The sequence below is a fragment of the Pteropus alecto genome, unplaced genomic scaffold (assembly GCF_000325575.1).
Source record: "Pteropus alecto unplaced genomic scaffold, ASM32557v1 scaffold21, whole genome shotgun sequence".
NCBI lineage: Eukaryota > Metazoa > Chordata > Mammalia > Chiroptera > Pteropodidae > Pteropus > Pteropus alecto.
In genome coordinates this window covers 15,089,503-15,111,181 of record NW_006436282.1, presented here as the reverse complement: position 1 = coordinate 15,111,181, position 21,679 = coordinate 15,089,503, and positions in this window count along the sequence as shown.

The window sequence follows — 21,679 nt, the reverse complement described above, 5'->3', positions numbered from 1 at the left end:
TTCTCTCTCTGTTCTAATAAATACTTATTGTGCAATGACTAGTTACCTAGTCATACCTAGATTCTAGATGCTTGACATCCAGGAGTAGAGATTAGGCACATGCATAAATAACCCTATTATAAGGCCAAAAAGAATAAGAGCAGCACATAATGTGCAGATGGTGCCAAGGGTTTTCAAATACAGGGCCCCCATATGCATTCAGGTCAATTTTCAGCTACCTAGGGATCCATTTAGTATAAAGCCAGGTAAAAATAATCTAATAGCCCCATTATGGTTTGAAAGAATTGTTGAGTCCCATTTGGTCACTTATAGAATTTAAAAACACACTGAAGCCATAAAGGTGGCAGGTCTCCTTCTTTTGGAGCATGTCGTGTTTTTTTGTTTTTGTTTTTGGAGTTTTGCTTGTTTGCTTTTGATGGGGGAGGCATTTTTGCATAGTTATTCTGTCACCTGGATCTCTATCACTCTACATGGCTCAGGGATGGACGTGCAAGGTAATCGTTCTAGCCCTTCAGAGGCTAGAACACCCTCGGGGGAGCATTGGTGCTGGTGTGAATGCCTTCCACCTACCTGGTACACCTAGCCGGGGTACCAGGTTCAGGCTGTATAGGGCTATAATTTACTGCTGCCTAGGTCGTATTATTGCCAGTGCAATATCAAAGTTGGGGAAACAGTTAAGACAAGTTAGGGTGATCTGGAAAGATTCATCAGTTTTACGGTCAAGTTATCTTTGTAGCTGAACACCTAGTCCATTATTTGTTAACATTATTCGATAAAGGAGGTAATGCACAAGATTTTATACCCAGGTCAGACTGTGTACTAGCATCTGTCAGGAGAGGCACGTCTATTCCTGTTGCTCGACCTCTCCTGCTGGTGAGTGGAGGATGGACAGTTTTCTCTGGGCTGAAACAGTTACAGGGATTGGGCTTCTAAGTCTAATGCACACCTGTTAGAAAGGTAGAGTTGAATAAAATGCTTAGCCATACACCCATTACCAGAAGCAGCTCACTGAAACGATGAATGAGAGCTGAACAGCATGGTTTCACATGAGTGTAAAGCCCAAACTTCCTACCGATTGCTTTTAAAATGCTTCCATATCCTCCCAACCAAGAAAGGAGCCTGTACTTAGCAATAAGTCAGCTTGAACAGCTCAGCAACATGGTGTGCGACCCAGCGTCTACTCACTGGGGAGGAAGATCTCAGGTGTTTGACAGGACTGTGTTACCCTATATCTGAACCACGGCAAATAAATCAGGTTTACCACTAACAGTAGCAAACATCTGTAATGTTGATCAGTGAGAAATAAAAATAGTTCAAAACTTTTTAATGGCTTTCCCAAAGTATTTCCTTTTATGTTTCTGGAAGACAGTAATAGCTCTTAAAAGTTTAAAAATAATGGCCTTGATCTATGCTCTTCTTCCCTGCATTTTTAATTTCCTGAAGTATTTGTGTAGCTTCCTATTGCTGCTGTAACAAATTACCACAAACTCCGAGGTACAAAGCAACATAAATTGATTCTCTTACAGTTCTGGAGGTGAGAAACCTTGAAACCAAGGAGTCGGTAGGGCGGCCTTCCTTCTGGAGGCTCCCCTGGAGAATTCATTTGCTTGACTCTTATAGCTTCTAGAAGCGGTCCATATCCCTGAGCTCATGACCCCACATCACGGAGACCTCTGCCTCAGTCTCATCTTACCTGACTCTGGCCTTCCCGCCTTGCTCTTTTAAGGACTCTTGTGATTACATTTTGTCCATCACAGAATCCAGGATAATCTCCCCATCTCAAGATCATTAACTTAATCGCATATGCAATGTCCCTTTTGCCATGTAAGGTAACATATTCACAGGTGCCAGGGATTAGGACATATGGAGATGTTTCTTCACAACTCAGGTTGTGTTATAATATATTTACCCATCTACAAATCCAGTCACAAAAGTGCCATGTTCATGCTGCCTTTCTCTCCCCGACTCTCTCTTTCTCAACCCCTCTCCTCGCCCAAAGCCAAACTGAGAAAAAGCCATATATGTGGTAGGTCACTGAACATAAGTGCCTCAAATGTGTTATATAATTTTTTAGATTATTTGCATACAATTACATAAGCGCATAATTTATAGCATTTAACGTGATCATTACTGACAATTCTTGAAAATATAACATGAGGTTTATAAATCAATCACATTATGAAATTTCTTATGCCCTAGAGCATACGTTTGTTTTAGTTTATTATATGTATGTTTTTAATTTAAAAAACAATTGATGACCATTTTGAAGTGGAGTAGTATCTTTGTTCTTCTGAGCATAAAAGTATTATGAGTAAACTAGCATAATATAATTTTATGCTTTTAATGAAAAGTGTGATTAGGTATTGGATTCGGGCATGCCAAGTTTCAGTCAAAAGTAAATTTTATGGCTGTGTGTTGGGTCCCTTAAAACAGGGGTGTGTAATGGAAATTGTGACAGGCACTTAATTATAATGACGCTACTCAATGTGGATATAATAAACGCTCCGAGCTAGTTCATAAAACACCCTAATGCAGTCTGGAAACCTGTGAGTAACATGAATAGTCACCGAATGGCCATGTTCTTTGAATTCACTTTAAAAACAAGGGAGGCTGTCTCACAGATTCCACTCAGTGCTGCTCCTTGACTCAGAGCTCCATGACATGTGGGGCCAACAGAAAAAGCGACAAGACATCATCTCTCAGCCACATGCAATCTTCTTTGGGTCCCGAATGGATGTCGATATCTCTGGAAGAGGCTGATTTGAGTGAGCATTTGAGCAGGTGATGCTGTCTGATTGGAAGTAGCCATTTGAATATAGTAAAAACTGCTGATAGAAGTTTGCAGAAGACCAGCTAGAAGGGAATTTACAGTAATTCTTTTAGCAGGCAGTAAAAGTACGAGAAAGTGTCAAAATATCCAAAGGGAGATGATAGAGAAAAGATCTCCATACACGTCTGTCAGGACCTCAAGAAATGGGATAGCCTTTTGAGATCGGTGTGTCACAGAACTGGAAGGCTGCAAAAGGAAATGACTTAACTTCCTCATTTGATAAGAGAGCATAAGATTGGGTGGCGAATAAATAATCCCAGACAAATTCTGCAGAACAAACTCTGCTAGACAATTCTGTGCTGGGAGGAGAGGAAATTGATAGAATCATAGAACGCCAGGGCTGGAAGGGATTAGAGAGAACATTCAGATGCACATTACTCAAACTTCAGCGTGCACGTGAATCACAGAGAATCCTGTTAAAATGCAGATTCTGATTCAGGCAGATTCTGATTCAGTAGGTCTGGGGTGGGGCCTGAGCACGTGCATTTCTAACAAGTTGCTGGTCTGTAGACCATACTTTAAGGAGCAAGGATTTAGAGAATTTCCAAAATAAAATGCATGGCTCCATTTTTTGAAGGTAAAAATGGAAGTCAGTCAAGCTGGTTTCAAAAAGCTTAAGTGACATTCGACGTTTGGGTATTTAATTTATTCAGAACAAGATAGCAGTAAATGAAGAAGCTGAGTTACTTTGTATCTGGTTGATAACTCACTGGGATTCTGGCCACAGACTGTCCATCTTTACTACATTCTAACTATATGCCCTCAACTAAGTTTCAGAACTCTTTTCTGCCTCAGTCCCATCATCTTGAGAAGGAATTGACAATAAAATCTACCTGGCAGGACTGTGGGAGGATTAAATGAGTTAATATATGTAATGTGCTTACAAAGAAACTTGGCCCAGATCACATTCTCAACCTGCATTAATTAGCATTGTCAGATGCACAGATTAGTGGTATGGGGCTTTGATTTCTAAGAAAAACAAATTGGTTTTGAATTCATTCAGAATGGTAAACCAAATCTTTGAACCTAGGGAACAACTTTCATGTTAAGAGGTCGGGAGCCTTTCGGATGGAGAAATGGGAACCCAGTAGGGATAAGTTTCTTGACCAATGAACACAGCTACCTACAAAAACCAGAGCTAAAGTCCAGGTTTCAATCCCCAGTTGAAAAGCTTTTCTAATCTCTCAATCCCAAAAATACTTTCCAAAGCTTTCCAATAACTTCATCAAAAACATAGATGAAATATGATTCACAATCAAACTTTTCCAGCAAGCGATGCTATTTCCATGTCCGTTTTCTTATCATTTACTCTCTTCCTGAAGTTTTACAATCTGGCTGTACCAATGGTCTAATATCACTCTTCACTCTTCCTGGCCCAGTCGACATGAGACCCTGTTGTCTGCATCTTACTGCAATGCCCCTTTCATGACCTGTAGGGAGCAACGCTATCTTGAGCCTCTCCCACATTCCCGATCACTATCTCTGTCTTCTTCACGTCTTCCCTCTCCTAATGGTAGCGCTTCCTTATCTCTACCTTGTTATTTATACTCGATCCTTACCTTCTGTTACTCTCTCTCTTGATATTTCCTCAGAGATTTTATTCATCCCTGTGTCTTCCATCAAAATTTGGAGATGCCCAACTTAGGTGTTGGGAAAGAACTTAACAGTTGCCTTTAATAATCTATCTATGAGTATTTACCAATAAATAAACTGGATTAGAGGGAGATTTTCTGAAGGTCACGCAACAAATTACTGCAGAGCCAGAACTAGGATTCGTGTCTCCCAAGACAGGGGGCGTGGAATAGTGAGGGGGGAACACAGGCCCTGGAGGCGGGTCATTCTGCGTGCTCTCTTTTTGCCACTTATTGTTTGCCCATGAAATTGGGGATGCTAATTAACCTTTCTGTGCCTCAATTTCCACCTCTGCAAGTGAGGATATTACCACCTAATGCATAGGGTCATGCTGTTTCTCACGGGGTGCCTGGCCTACGGGGGCATTCAATAATACCGCTCCTCCCCTCTCCTCTTTTGTTTATGACCCATTTTCTACTCCTCAGGAGATGACTCTTGGCTATTAGTCTCAAGTCCTGATCTTTTGTTGAGCAGCAATTTCCTGATGGGCATTTTCCTTTATATAATAAACTATCTTCTCAAATTCAACATCCTGAACAGAATTCATCATCCTCTCTAACAAACAAGTTGTTAATTGCCATTTTGGACAATAGAAGTCTCTCGAGCACCGTCTCTGAACTACTCCTTACTCCATTTCCCACCTCCTCTGGGTCAGTCACCAGGTACTCTCATGTCTTCACCACGGCCCTTATCTCTGCCCGTCCTCTTCATGCCCACTTTCAACACCTCCTTTGGATTCACAATCTCGCTCCTGAAGTAATGACATGGAGTCACACTGGGTTTCCGCCTTTGCTTTCAGGCTTCCCAGGCCAACCTGTGTACCACTGCCAGTCCAGGCGTCAGAAAGCACAGTTCCAAAAGATCCTTCTCCTGCTCGAAAGCCTTCAGTGATTATCAACAAACCCCCAGCGTTCATTAAAGACTTTCTGTGATCCAATCTGAACCTTTCTTTTTGGGGTTGCCTTCAACTCATTTATTATATAAATGGATGCTTCGGCCAAATCCATCTATTATTCATTTTTCTATAAATTACTTTTCAAACTTTTTTTAATTTTAAAAAATTTATGATGAAATACACATAACATGAAGTTGACCATCTTCATCGCTTTTCAGTGTACAGTTCCGGGGCATCAAGTACACTCGTATTGTTGTGCAACCGTTACCATCACCCATCTCCAGAACAAACGCTTTCCCTCTTGTAAAACTGAAACTCCACACCCATTAAACAATACCTCCCCGTTTCCCCTCCCCCCAGGCCCTGACAACCGCCATTCTACGTTCTGTCTCTATGAATTTAGCTACTCTAGGTACTTCGTATAAGTGGAATCACACAGTGTTATTCGGTTTTTTGAGACTGGCTTATTTCACTTAGCATGATGTCCTCAAGGGTCATGCGTATTGCAGCGTGTGCCCGATTCCTTCCTCTTCACAGTGGAATAATACTCCGCTGTATGTATGTGCCACATTTGTTTCTTCGTTCATCTGTCAGTGGACACTTGGGTTATTTCCACATTTTGGCTGTTATGAATTATGCTATGAACATGGGTACACAAATTCTGAACTTTTGCACATGCTATCTCATCCACTGTGGACATGTCCTTTCTCTCCCACTCACTGATTGGAATTCTATCAACACTTCAAGGTCTAGATTGAAATAACATTGCCTGAAGCCTTCCCAGACACCTCTGATAGCAGGTATTCTGAGAAATGCTCACTTGATCCTTGTACAGACTCTTGTATTCAGTTTACCTTTTTTTTTTTTTTTTTAATGTGAGTGTTTTGTTAACTTTTTAAGGCAAGATACAATGGGAAGTTTTTCCCACTATTTCATTGGTTGGTTAATAGGTTACTTCAGAAGTTGGTTTAGTGATTTTCATAGAGTAGGTATGTAATGAACAAATTTGGTGGAGATGATCATGAGAATGATGTACAGGAAAAAGTGGAGAATCAGCAGAGACTCTTTTCTCATTGGTTACAAATCGGTCTGGTTGTTGAAGAGTCAAACAAAAGTTCTCTCACTCTTCCCTAACCTTCAGATCTTTTTTGATATGCATCACCACAGAACTAACAATTGCACAAAAATTTCGTATGGATGGTAAGTATTAAATGGTTAGGTGACTTACTCAGAGTCACAAAGCTAGTAAATGCTTAACCTGAGAGCAGAACCTGGTCTCTGTGCTCCTCCCTACAGCCAGTTCTCCGAACACAGTACTGCCACAGGCTGCCATCAGAAGCCCAGGAGTATTTTACCCATTTTGGTTTCAGATCTTCTCTTTTCACCTACGTTATCCTTGGCTTCTCTTGTCACGAACAGAGAAAACACAGAATTTTCAAATCTAGCCTGAGAACTTAAAACGGTTTTGACAAGCTTGTGATATGGTGTAGAATAAACAAATGAAAATTCAATATGGGTGATCATAGCTCAGCAAATTGCAGAAATAAGCACTAGAGAATGGCAGAATATTATGCACAGCAGGAAGACCTTTAGAAGCTACTTGACCATGGGCTGAGCATGGATTAACAATGTAGGTAGGTATATGATACAATGGTGAAAAAAAGAAGGGATTTTGATAGGATATCATAAAAGAAATATAACATGAATTATCTATATACTAATTCTTTTTCTCCCCAAGACAAAATGAGCTGTTATCAGAGAATTTTTTCCCGTTATTAGGGATTTATGATTTGTGGATGTATCTTGAGAATAATAATTTCCCTTTTACTGAAATATTTATATAGCAGGCATTGTGGTAGGGTTACGGAGTAAAGTACAGGCCCTGTCATAAAAGATCTAAAATGTAGCTTTAGATATAGACAGATAAAAGACAATTAAAATTTGGAAGAGATATATACACAAGATCCTCACGTACCAGAGAGCAGAATGTCCAACCCCGAGGAGGCTGCAGATTCAGTCGGGGAAGGCTTCTGAGTGGGATGTTAATCAGGAGAAGGGGGTAGGGTGGTCATTTCCCATAAATAAAGCCACCTGAGCCTTGATGTGAACGTGAGAGAAAACGTTGCCAGCTCTAGCTCACAAGGAGGTAGCTAGGACAGACCTCAAGGATGTGAGGCTGGCAGGAAGGTACGCTTTGGGCCATAGATGGACGACATAAATTTTAATCTATAATTTATCTTCGTGTCCCTAGGACAGTACTTGACCCATTGCAAACCTTGTGTGTTTACTGTTTGAACAAATAAATGAGTACTTCACAAAGCCAATGTGAAAAATGATAGAAGCCAAGATATTTGAACCTGAAAACGACCAGCCTCTAAATGTTATTTTATGAGGAATGCTTATAACATGTTTTCCCTCCCCCGCCCCCGCCCTCTCCCCCATGACAGCACCAAGCATAATAAGGGAACAGAAAAAGACTTAAATTCTATATAAGAACGTGCTGACTGTGAACAAGTTACTCACTTGGCAAAGAGCTTCGCAATGCAAACTCAGAGAAGTCATGGATTCTTCCTTGAAGAGCTCTCAAAATATGATCATGACCCACTCTGGGTAGACTGAGCTGCATGCAGTCTTGACTAACTGGACTGGTGAAGGCCTTTGCTCTGATTTGGGGAGCAGCCTCATCCTCCTAGTATACCAGCAAATATTCTGTCTGCAGGTTCAGGGTTAACATAACTTATTTCTCCCTGCTGCATCCTGACTGATGTGATTATAGTTTTGTTTTGACCGCTTTCAAGGTAACCTTTTCTGCCCTTTATGTGTATTCACGAGACTTGGCAAGTAGCAGTGGCCATGGTGCTTTATAGTCACCTGTGGGGGATGAGGTGGGAGGCGGGATAGAGGACATTTAAAGAAAGAGCAGTTTGCTGTGGTCCCTCCAGAGACCCTCCTGCCGACACCCCTCATTACCTCTATCAACATTCCGCTTTTGCCCTGTAGCCAACCTGCAGCCTGGGATACGGAATGGCGGTAACACTCCCAGTCCACACCTGGAAGCCCCTCAGAGCATCCAACGGTGTTTCCTGCCCACAAAATCTCACCCAGCTCCAGGAAATCTCCCTATTCATAAAAGGCGTTGCACTGTTAGAACCAGCACACAAAAACACACAATCTGATTTTCATGATAAAAGACCACTTTGCATATGAGAAACATGTTTAAGCCCCTTGCTCAGGCTGATAGATCTCCAGTGCCATTTTTGCTGGCCTGGTGGCAGCCTCCTCGGGCTGAGTGGCAGCAGTCGGAGTCAGGAAATGTCTACGTGAGGGCAACTTTAGCCAGGATTTGCTAATAAAGACAATACCTTGCCCTGAAGGCAGTTTCCAGCTGCAGCCCTGAAGCACACACGTTGAGAATGTATCACACAGAACTGTCAGTCAGGATGGGAGCCAGAAAATTGTTGTTTCAAATGTTACAGTACAGGAAAATCGCCTCTCTGCACTTGCTGCCAAAAAAATGACAGCTTAATTTATGCCACACTGAAGCTACATTACAGAGCCATTCAGCTTGGCAGTTAAGTACGCTCCACGCTCACATTTTCCCCCTGTGCAAGTGTGCTGGGGAGAAATACACAGGGACTATAATAAGGACAATTGGCTTCGGGGTTTGCCATGTCAGTGGAACTAAATACAGGTGAAACCGTATCAGCAATAAAATACATCACCCCCACCTCATTTGCAAAACCCACTTCTGCAAATATTCAGGAAGGCTTCTGGCAACATCGTTATGCACAGGACAGATTAGGGATAGATGAGCTAGTGTCAACCTAGGGTTTTATGATGAGGGGAGCGGCTGAAGTATTACTCGTGACTTTGAAAATTATGTCAGTATCCTTGATGCAGACCTTCAAAACTTGGCAGTGTTTATTCTTTCTGAAATTAAAAATCTGACGTTATACTGTAGCCAAGTATCTGTATTTTTCATCTAGAGTATTAAAGTACTCTAGTACATGGGTGATTATTGTTCTCAAGATGCATTAGAGTATTAAAGATACACTTAATAGTCTAGTTGTTTTTTTTTTTTTTAACAATCCAAATAAATATCACCAAGGTTGCGTTTCACACTCATTTCTGTGATTTTCACACACAGTGGGTCATCAGGTATTGGAATAGAAACAATACGACTTCTTTGGGCAGCAATAACCGAAAAGTTAGAGAGTAGCTAGTGGTGTACTTTCCTTCACATTCTCAGCTGTGACATTTCCCTAATGTCATCCAAATTCTGAGACATAAATAGTCTAATTTATACTGGCATTTCAGACGAGGAATCAAAGTCTCCTGGATATGCTCGTGTCAGAGTACACTGCTACTATTTAATGTAAAGGACACCACTTCCAGTCACTTTCATGAGTATCTTATTTCCCAGAATGGCCCCATGGAATTGGAATACTAATTGAGTTTCAGCATATTTTGCCAAGAAAAGATTTATAAGTAATTTACGAAATATTTATAAGGCAACCCTTGTAAAATATCACAGCCTGAGAAAGCGGGTTCTCTGCAATTGGCTTCTCTCTGCTCAGTAAGCCATTCATAATAAAATGAGCAGTCCTCAAAGGAGAGCAAATGCATTTGCAATGGCTGTTGATGTGCTATAAATCATTCTCAATAAAACGACTTGCAGAGATAAATGATACATATCTATTTAATAATCCATTATCCAAAATAAATATTCTACCTTAAAATAAAGCAAATGCACTTGCGCTGGTTGTTGATGTGTTAGAGCTGCTCAGGCTAATGGTAAAATGATTTGTAAAGTGGGGCTCTGGTGCTGGGCATTGTGCCGCGTGCGCTTGGGAGAGATTAATATCTCTTCATAACTCATCAACAGAAATGCCTTAAGGTAAAAACATCAGCCAAAATGTTCCCACGGAACTCATTTTCACTGGGTGTCTTTGCTATAAAAACACAGACTTTGCATGGGGGTGATGTGCTCCTCTACGAGGACAAAGAAGGCCAAATGGACAAACCTCTAATTTCTAGGAGTTTATCATGTAAAATGGGCCATTGTTAGGTACACCAGAATCAGTGCTAAGCAATAAGCAAAGCACATTTTAAATAAGTAGGAAGATAAGAGATTACTCTAAAAAGTTGAATTTTTCCACATTTAAAATTCGACTGACCTCAAAATGATGTTTACAACGTACACAGCTATTTTCCATCCAAATACTCCTGGATCCTTCTTCCAGCATCCTGCAGTCTGTGGAGCCTTTGACTCAGCTATCAGCACTGCAGGATGACCTGGGACAAGTCAGCTCTCTGTGTTTGCTTGCTGGCCACTCTCCAACAAGGAGATTCAACCCTAGGTGATCCGTGGGGCTTCTAATAGCTTTAAACATCTGTAATTCTTGACGTTTGCTCTCTTTTTATGTTTGTATTAATATTTACACTCTTTTGTCTGCCTTTTTCTTTTTTATTCCTCCATCCTGATTTTTCTAATTCTAAAGAGTAAAGAGTTAGCCTAACACCGTTATCCCACATATTTGAAGCTTTAAAATGATGACTGTGGTCATGATTATGGAAAATGTCATATTCAATTCACTGAATTTACCACTCATATATTCTCATGTATCTGTACAAAACATGGCTCCTGCCTCCTGTCACTATGCTCAACCCAACATAGGAGAATCTGCTTGTTCGGTGGCCTCGGCCACGTGGTGTTCTGTCTTTTTGCTTGTCTACCATTCACAGTCTCATCAGTAACCACAGCCTTCCTGTCACAGAACACTTGCCTAAATTTGAATGACAGGTAAAGTCTGACTCTGATTAACTGACAGTTCCATAAACTCTTCACACACCCCCATCTCACTCTAGACATAACCAGTTCATGTGCCCAGGTTTTTAATACTCCTTAACTGGAAGAATTCTATCGATGTTCTAAACGAGCCTGATCAAAAACATTGCAGGCAGTCAGTACCTGATAGATACACCCCCACTGAGTCACAGGCAGTTCTTTTAAAGTATTTTTTTCTTTTAGGGTTCTATTAGCTTTGCTTCTTGTTTACATGTGGGTTTTCTGGACCACTGCTTGCGGCCCATCCACAGAGTAGACTTTTTTTGTGTGTGTGGACTCTGTGCCTATCCCCCGGCTAGCCCTGCTTCACTTTCTGCCACCCCGTTGCCCATAGGTAATGTAAGTTCTTTCCGCTGGCTTACATCTTTCTTCTCCTTTCCCCTACTTGTTGTATAAAAACCCTCACAAACTACGAGACGACAGATACATTGTCCTTCCTACCAGGCCATGCTGTAAGACCAGTCTTCTTTTTTTTTTTGTTAGCAAATGGCCTAATAAACACTTTCTTCAAAAAATAAAAACGATTTTCAGCTGTGGAAGTTAAAAAAAATGTTTTTAAAAGAACAGATATGATCTTTTGCTTCACGGATTATATAAATTATTGGCTGTATAGCTAACTTTTTATTTTTAATAAAAGTCTCTCATTACCCCACACTTTGATGTACTTCTTTGAAAATAGTATGTAAAGTCTTTTCTTTATAAACAATGGAGCACTTATGTCTTCAATTTTATACCTTTAACATGCCTGCAGCTCTCCAGAAGGCAGCAAAGTATGGTTATCACTTGGCCAAAGTTTTAATTCCAGGTTTCTCATCGAATTATCCTAATATAAATGCAGGTTCCCACATCTTTAAGATCAACTGTTCCTAAAACTATGGGAACAACAGGTGTAATTCCTATCAATTAGCATGGCAAGTGGTGCTGCTTACCTGCTGGCTGGGCCACCTGCTTGACTGCCTGATGCTTCCCCTCCCGCTGGCCTCTGCATGGCTTCCCACTCTTTCTCTGAAAAAGCACCTTCCTTCTTCCCTGCCTGAACTATTTTTCCTTTTTAACTTGGGAAGTTAACTTTCCTTTTTAACCTCTGAAGAGGAAAATAATTTCATGAGGATATCCTGTCTAAGGCATATGATGCCCTGTGATGAATCGATGGAATTTACACAAAATAATGAGAAAAACAAAGAAAAATGATTCTTGACAAATCAAAGTAAGGATTTAGCAAAACCAGCTGATTTGTTAGAGATGTATATTTGAAGGTCAAGAGAGGCCCTTGGCTCTAGTTGAAACTTAATTCACTATTCTAGCAGTAGGAAACTCATAGGGTTCCCTACGGAGGGTTTAAATTATATGACACAAGTGTCAGCCCCATGGTTCTGTCTTGTTTTTGACCCTCTTACCCAGACCAACACCCCAACACCAGAAGAGTACACGCAGCTCCAACTTTTTTTAAATCAAGCAAAGCTAAGGGATTTACAGGATTTTAGGGCCCAAGTTGAGTGGTTTCCAGGTGGGATTTGCCAAATGGGGCCTGATGAAGATTGGGAATAGATTGACACGATAGCTTTGGATTAATGCGCAGAGCTACGAATGGGTCTTAAAACGACTTTTGATTAGCAAGTCACTTTCATTAGATTGCAGTCTTGTCTTCTAAAAGCAAGTATTTCCTGGAACAAGTGGCAAGTTTTTTATGCCTGGACTCAGCATTACTTAATTCAGAGATAGGGAGTTATGCTGGTCTCAATTCTTAGGATCTATGTGCCTAAATAGTATTAGAGAGAGAAGCACCCCAGAAGTTCTCAAACGTGCTTAGGTTAACATTCATACAACTGCTCCCCTTACCATCCCCACCAAGCAAGCAATGAAGTAAGCCAGCAAGTCAGCCAGCCAGCCAGCAAGCAACCAACCAACCAGATGAACTGCCCTCCTTCATTTCTTAGCTCTCTTGACCATGTCCTAGATTCTTGGCCAATACCTCCTTCAGGACATCCTTACAATGCCACCCGCTTGAAACCAGATGGATCCACTCATCACGATCTTTTCCATTGTTATGTCATTACAATACACAGGAGGCTTGGTGTTCAGGGATAATCTTTATTTTCTGGGCAGTCCTTCTTTAAGACTAGACCTCATGTTGTCTAGTTCTGAGTACTGAAAATCAGATGATACTTCTTTGATAAGATGATTTTCCTCTTCCTGCCCTTTCTGAGCACAGTTCAACCCTGACATTTTATAGAAAACATTCTGTAGCCTCTTTCCTTTTCTGTCTTTACTTCATACCTCCTGATCAGTTCCTCTATTTATTCAGCTCCTCATCTCTGACCTGCCACACTGTCTGATACTCAAAACTGATGAGACCTTGGTGTTACCTCCATTGCTCTGCATTGGTCATGGTTTTTCATTCAGATTCTGGCTATACCTCTGGCTTTGAGCTATTATTCTGCGTCCCCTTGGTTCCCACATAAATTGTAAGCCCCTTCTCAGATTCTGATCTGCCCCTCATCCCACTGTACGATCAAATAGTTCCTAACAAGCTGCCTGAATTACTACTTTAAAAAAATGCGCTTTATTCTCTCTGGAGTTACCTCTAAAATTTCAAACATCTAAATATATACAAATATAGCAACAACTAAGTTTGTATTGTTATATTTCAACAACTGTTGTAAGTTTGTATTGTTATATTTCAACACCTGTTTTAAAATGGGAAAGTTACAAGATAGGATGTAGTCAAGATAGTGAGAAAAGTTGATCTATGCTTCAAAAGTTAATCTGCCCTTTGATTTTGAACGTTGTACCAAAACCAAAGATGGCTATGGAGATTAGCTATAGGTTCTGAACACAGAATAAATAAATGAATGAACAGAGCTAGTAATTATTGCATTGCCTTAGCTTTACTTTTGGTTTGCGGTGACTGTTGGCAAATTGTTGTTCACACTGGACTAGACTTGCAGAAAGCTAAGGTGTCTTTTTTCCTCAGGAGACATCCTCTTCTGGTCTGTGGTTTGGTTCACTGGCCTCCTAAGTTTGTGCCAACATTTTCATCATATGTCAGTGAAGAGGATGTCATTTTCTACTTGTAAAAGTAAGTTTAGATATGTAACTGTTCAAATTACTTAAGTTTATTTGATTGTTCACATAACTGCTAAGAACAATGAATTACTATTATTATTTAAAGGAATAAAAGCAGGCATTGATGAAGAGCTTCTTGGTACTGCTACACTAAGGCAAGCACAAAGTCTTACAATGCTGAATCTAACATTAGCAACGTGTTGATTGTTAAGCCATCAAGACTCTGGGATGCATATTCCTTCTGTTAGACTCTAAAGCCATCTGTCTTAGATAAACCTAAGTTATCATGCTTATCAGCTACAGTAAGTATTTATATCTATATATAAGTATATATAGCAGATATATAAAATATAATTAATAAATCTGTGTAAAGCCCTACCAGGTAGGTAGTACTATAGTCCCCAATTTATAAATGAAATTGAGTTCATTGCCCATGGTAATATAACTAATTGAATATAACTAACCAGGAATATAATATGGATGAAATATACTATAGAGGATGGACTATACTATAGTCCCCAATTTATGAGTGAAGAAATTGAGTTCATTGCCCATGGTAATACAACTAATATAACTAACCAGGAAATTGAGTTCATTGCCCATGGTAATATAACTAATATAACTAACCAGGAAATTGAGTTAATTGCCCATGGTAATATAACTAATTGAAAATGAGCTAGAATTTGAACTCAGACAGTCTGGCTCAAGACTCTCTATTAACTACCATACAATGCTTCCTCAACAAGGCAAAGAAACCATTTTAAATGGCTTACGTTATAATACATTCTAACATGATCCAGAATTCAGGATAAGGTAAGACTTAGTTGAATGCCATCTGGGGAGATGGGAATTCCCAGAGGGCTTCACTGTGGTTATGTCTCACAGGCCGGCTTCTCCCTTTCTGTGTCCCTAGCATAATGCCTGAAATGGTGGAGAGGATCATCAACAGCCCTGTGATATGGAGCTGAGGTTGTGAAAACAAGGACTGGACTGTGATCTCTGATAGACCATGACTCTCAGCTCAGCTCAGTGGTTAAGTAAATGAGTTTCAGAGTAAGACTCCCCTGGACTTAAATTCTGACTGAAGATCATGATAGTACCAGTGAACACTTTGGGCAGGGGTAGTGGCTACAGCACTGTAAACTCTATCAGCCGCCACGACCCTAAATCAGCCTCTACTCTTCAGCAGAAACTGAACGTTTGTCTGCAAGCACAGCTTTAGGATGACTGTCCTGGTTTCCACTAGTCTCCAAAATTGCCTTGCCAACCAAGCCCGTCCCATATTTATATTCTGCAACCCCATTCACCACTGACGATGGGCAGGTTATCTAGCCCATATCGCCCTTAGTTTCTACATCCGTAAAGTGGGAATTTTGGCAAGGATGAAATTAAATCATTATGTAAATCACTTAGTACAGTAGTCAACTCATAGTAAGCCCTTTGTAAACATTCCTGCAACCTGGTTTCCTGTGCAAGTGAATCATTGAGATTTACAAACACTCATCAATATTTCAAATAAGTCATTGGATATTACAGATTTATTCTTAGGAAGGTTGTATAGACTGAAACATTAAGTTGCTGTGCTTTTGATGGCATTATAATACAGTGACATTTGTTACATGTCCCTAATTTAAAATTGAAAAATATTTAAAATGCAGTTTGTTATATAAAAAGTATCTAAGTATTCTAATTTACACAGGCTTAAATGTTAAATATTATTAACACTAGCAATAGAATTATAGTTCTATAGATTTTTAATTTATTAACTTTTCATTATTAGCCTTGAAGAGCATTTACTTGACGCTTATTAATTTTTGAGATTTTAATAAGCCCAGGCACCATACAGAAATATATTGATGTAGACTATGGGAATATAAAAGCTCCTTTTGATTATTTTTTTCATCCTCACCAGACTTCAGAATGTAGATTTAAAAGCCTAATGCACTGGCTCCTTAAGGGTTAAAGTCTCATCTTGTAAGAGAGAAGACTAATTCATTGAGATATTGATTAGTGTTTGTTCTGTTCTTTTTTTTAAACCCTCTTCCTCCTTCAAGCAGGTTTTGCGTTCCTTTTTTCTGGAGGATGGAAAAGGGACCTACTTTGAGAGGGAGTTATTGTCATGGGTGGAGAGCTGAAGTTACCTGGAGTCAACAACATCTTGGTTCTTCTGGACAAGCCCAAATGCATCAATGACCATTGCTGTTGTCTTGGCAAGCAAGAAGAGAGAAGAAGGCGTCCCTCCAGCTTCAAAAGGACAGGAGGGGAGCTTAAGAGGTGTCCCCCATGATGGGAAGAGTAGGGAGGTCCACAGGTTGCAGAAACACTACAGACCCTGCACCGCTGGTGTCAGCGCCCTGGAAGAGGAGGCAGTTCTCGAGGAAATGGCTGCGTGTGCACTGCAGGAGTGCAGACCCAGGCATCAAACTGGGGCTTCTATCTTTTGCAAAGATTCCTGAGTCCCACAAAAACCTGGCAATAGACAGTCACTAGAATTTAAGGACTGCATTGGTTTTGATACAGGTGGTGGTTTGATGGCCCAGAGGTTCCTGATGTTCTAACAGCATATAAGCCTTCTAGATTTTTGTGTGACCTAATGAGGAATGAGGATGAAGCCCTAATACTGATTTTCTAGGTAGGGAATTGAGTCAGATTTAAGTTTTAGGGAATATAAAGCTTGTTTTCTAGACCCTGTGGTTTGTAGACTAATAGTCCTATGGCCATGTATGCCTTAGCACAGTACTCGGTACAGGTTAGGTGCTTAGTGAATTTTTTTTGAATTGCTGTGAAATTGCAGGTGGAAATTTATGGTGGCAATGCTAATTGAGGTTTACACTATAAAGTGGACATTTGTCCCAATAGAGATTAGAAACTAGAGAGCCATTGCTTCAGCGATTAATACTGATATTGCTACAAGGCAAGTATGTGTTATCGAATATGTAGAAAAGAGTAAACAAGATAGTGCCAGTTCAGTGTGGCAATCTTTGTGTCACTTGCTCTCTGAAAGGATGAGTTATGCCCTTGTTTAATTTGTCAGCATTTCAATTAGAACATCATTGGTGACCCTTCCTCCTGACACAGGCTATTTTGTTCTTGCAACAAACTTGGCCATTGGCCACATTTCCTGTTATTGATGATGTGAATTTATGTATTGCAGATACAAATGATTTAATTGCATATATAAATGATTTAATTGCAGATTAGATAAATATAATGTAGACATTCCCAATCACATAATTATTCAAAAGATGATAATAATTTTGTCCCATTTGTCAAATAATGTTACTGCATTTTAATTTACATTTTCAGAAGATTTAATTAACCAAGTTCTAGGAATTTAGACAGGAACAAGCCGTCTTAAATCCTTCCTTGAACAAGGCAGGATATAAATAAATAAACAGACAAGAGCAGATTGTCCCTTTTATTGATATGATTGCTTCGCTCTAAAGATTTCTCTTTTTTTCAACCAAAGAAGGACGTGGTATATTTGAGGGGACCCATCAAAATTAAAATTAATAATTAGAAAAACATACAGCAAGTGTATCCTGATTCAGAACTAACATTTTAACATCCACTTCTTTTGAAGCTATGCTTTGACATTAGCTTAGATCAAGAATACTTACTTAACTAAAACTGCAGTCCTGGGAATCCTTAAACATGTGTGGGAAAAGGAATTACATCTTTATTTTCCCTGCAATGAAATTTAGCCCATTCTTCAATTGTAAGTGTGGGCAACAAATCACAGTGGTTCCAGCAGCTGTCATGTCCCTGATCAAAATCTTCTTAGAGCTTATTAGAAAATGTGTTAGTAAAGAGGCCTGATTGTCCATATTGCAATTACGTCTTTTAAATATTGATTTACTTTGCAGTCCTATGTATTTGACTTTGTACATTTAAAAACATTCTGAGAAGGGGCCCATAGGCAGCACCATACTGTCAAAAGGGTCCATGGCACAGGAAAAATTAAGAACTGCGACTGTACATAAGGTTTCAAGAAGGAATTTTGGATTCAAAACGTCATCAGTGAGTGGCAGGGACCATTTTGTATGCTTTGTAATCCCACACTTATAGTAAGTGCTAAATACTTGCTAAATGTTACGTGTGTATATATATGTCAGCATATTATATAACAAATATTGCAAATTTTATATTTCTCTCTTAAATCAGAAAATTATTAAGAAGATGTGAACATGTTCTCATCTTTCCAAGAAATGGTTGTACTTAGAATTTTTTTTGGATCAGATAATGAATTCTTTAAATTCCATTTTAAATAATACCAAGGCATATATTGTTTTGATATTTTCAACAAATCGTTTGGCTTATGTAACATATGTACAAGGGAGTGAGGATCAAGTCACTGATTTTAAAGTTCTGACGTGATTTTCTGCTGGGCCAACTGCAATTTAAATATGTGCCACAGCTTTTACAGGTCAAACCCAAGCATTTGTTCGTCGCCGTAGAGGAGAGAAGGGGCAAGCTTTTAATGGGAATAAATAGGGAGAGCTTATTTAGAAAAGGTCTGTTTTATTCAGGGAGATAGAATCTTGCTGAGAAACATTTTTTTTTCCTCACTTGAAACAAAAAAGACCAGGATAAACAGTAGATTTAGCAAAATGTCCCCAGGACTTGAGGTGTCCCCTTGCCTAGGGAAGCCACAGAGGTCAGTAGGGCTAGAACCATGTTACTGCCCAGGGCGGAGAGCCTAAAGGGCTTGTAGTAATGTTCTCTCACTGCCGTAATACATTACCACAAACGCAGTGGCTGAAAACAACACAAATCTACTATCTTATGGTTCTGTGTGTCAGAAGTCTGGCACGGGTCTCACCAGGCTAAAATCAAACATTGACAGGACTGTGTTCTTCCTGGGGCCTTTGGGTAGCATCCATTTTCTTGCCCTTTTTCAGCTTCTAGAGGCTACCAGCATCCCTTGGTTCTAGCCCCTCCCTCCATTTTCAAGACTAACAGAGGCGAGTCAAGTCCTTTTCACGTTGCATCACCCTGACCTTATTTTCTGTCTCCCTCTCCTACTTAAGGGCTCTTGTGATTACACTGGACTTACCCAGACAATTCAGGATGATCTCCCCATCTCAGGCTCTTAATCTAATCACACCTGCAAAGTCCCTTTTGCCATAGAAGGTAACATATTTATAGGTCCTATAAATTAGGACAGGGACACCTTTGGGTGAGGGGGTCATTATGCTACTCACCACAGTGCTCACATACACAAACCTAATCTTGGGGAGACAGACGGCTTTAGAGAAAAGTGCTGACCTCAGGAAATGAATTCAAAATTTGGGCAATAAGTAGCTCAACTTTCCATAGCCTAGTGGTTCGTCGGCAATGGGTTCATAAGATCAGTACAGGGAAGGGGACAAGAAGTTAAAAAAGGCAAAGAGCAGTGCTTGCCTTTCTGCTATGAAGTACAGAGCCCTAAAGGGAGTGAAGGCACAGAGGGAGGGAGAAGTACAAGTAGCAAGATGACAATAGCGGAAGACCTACTCCCGAAGGGCCAACGACAGGAAACAGAGAAGCCTTGTACAATAGAATTTGGAACTTAAGTAAGTCTGAGAGCCCAGCACAGCTCTTATACTTCAAGAGATGTTACTACCGTAGAAGGAGTCACTCATCCCCATGACACAAATATAGAATCCAAACAAGGAACTATGCAAAAGAGACTAGAGATCTCGACCACAGTCCATTTTGGTTTCAGGGGAGAAGAGCAATTTAAGAAGGTTCACAAGAGGGATCAAGTAGGTATTATTACACATTGGTGAACTTAGTCAACTGCTCTGTCAATATGCATTTACTTAATGAATCTAGTCTTGAATTAAAGACTTCATGATCTTATGAGGACTTGAGTGAGTTCAGTTGAAAATTTAGTCACAATTTAGTGAGCTTGCTGGGTTTTTTCTTTTTTTACTAACACCAGTTCCATACCAGATGCTTAAACAAGTAAGTTTCTCTGGCTTAGATATTTCCAGGTAATTCATTCTTAAGCTTCCACTTCATAAAATAAATAACTTTAGACCAAAGTATTACTTCTAAATAGACTCATTAAATATAATCCTATTACATCAGTTTGAGTGGAAAATTTAAGTAGATTGTCAAATGACTGCTAAAATTTTGTTTATTTTGAGTGAATTCTGCATCTTTATAATCTTATTTTTATTAGCACCTGAATAATATTTTCTTTAATAAAAAGTACTTCAAAAATTGATCTAATAAACTATTGGATAATCAGTAACCTATACTTTGGCTTCTTGAATCTAGTGATGTGCAATTTTGCCTAAAAGATTTTGACAGAACACCCTTAATTCTTTGAACAGTTTCTGATACAGAGGATCCAATATTGATCATTATGTTAAAATATCACAAGCAACTCTGCTTGGTTTCTATATTCACTGTTGGCAAAAGACCAGTGTTTACAGTACAGAGATGATGAGATAATCTCTGTCCGGATCTTGAATACTCTATTTGGAAAATAACACAGGGGCAGATGCCTTGGCAGAACTAGATATACGTGAAGAACAAGTAACAGCCGGAAAAATGTTACCGAGGATAGATTAAAGTTGCAAGAGTTGATCCTTTTAAAATTCTAAGTTTATTTCTGATCATAACTGTCTGATTTCTGATAACAACTAAACGTATTTTAGTAGAATGGCTTTAAAAACAAAGACTTCTTGTGATCGTTTTAAACTTTACAGCGGCATCACCTTAAAAGGGACTAGAGACAATTTAACAATTTTCTCCCAAACACAAGAGTTTTGCAGTAAACAGAAGGACATTTCCAGTTGCTAAAAAAGCTGTCCTTAATATGACCACCCTGATAAACAAAAGCCTCATGAATTATGTTTTCTAATTTTTAGATATAATTATGATGTAGTTTTACTTCTATTTTAACACTATCTCTTATCATATACACTCCTTAAACTCCTAATGAATTTGTTCTTTAATTAAGCAAATAAATTTGGGTCAGGGCCATCCTTCCTGAGTCTCAAGAGAGAAAATAATACAGATAAATTAAAATGCACTCAATTACAGTACAGTAGAATTGTTTGTAACTGTCTCCAATACGGGGAGCCCTTTAAAAACTGAAAAACTAAAAGGACGTCCTTCCCAAGCACTATTTTTAAATAGAACACACTTTGTATTGACTGACTTGTATTGTCTGTGCCTTTGATCATCATTTAAGAGAACATGGCTCCAGGCCAGCTATAGAACACCTAAAGACAAACCTTTAAAGACTCAAGTGATGTTTTGTCAAGAAAATCAAACACCTAGCCAAAGGGCATCATAAATAAATTTGATCTCTCTCTTCAGGGGGTGCCCCTGAACAAGCCATTAGAAAGCCTCTCTTTAATTCAACCCATTCTGAGAGGAAACTAATTAAACCAGCTCCCAGATAAAGTTG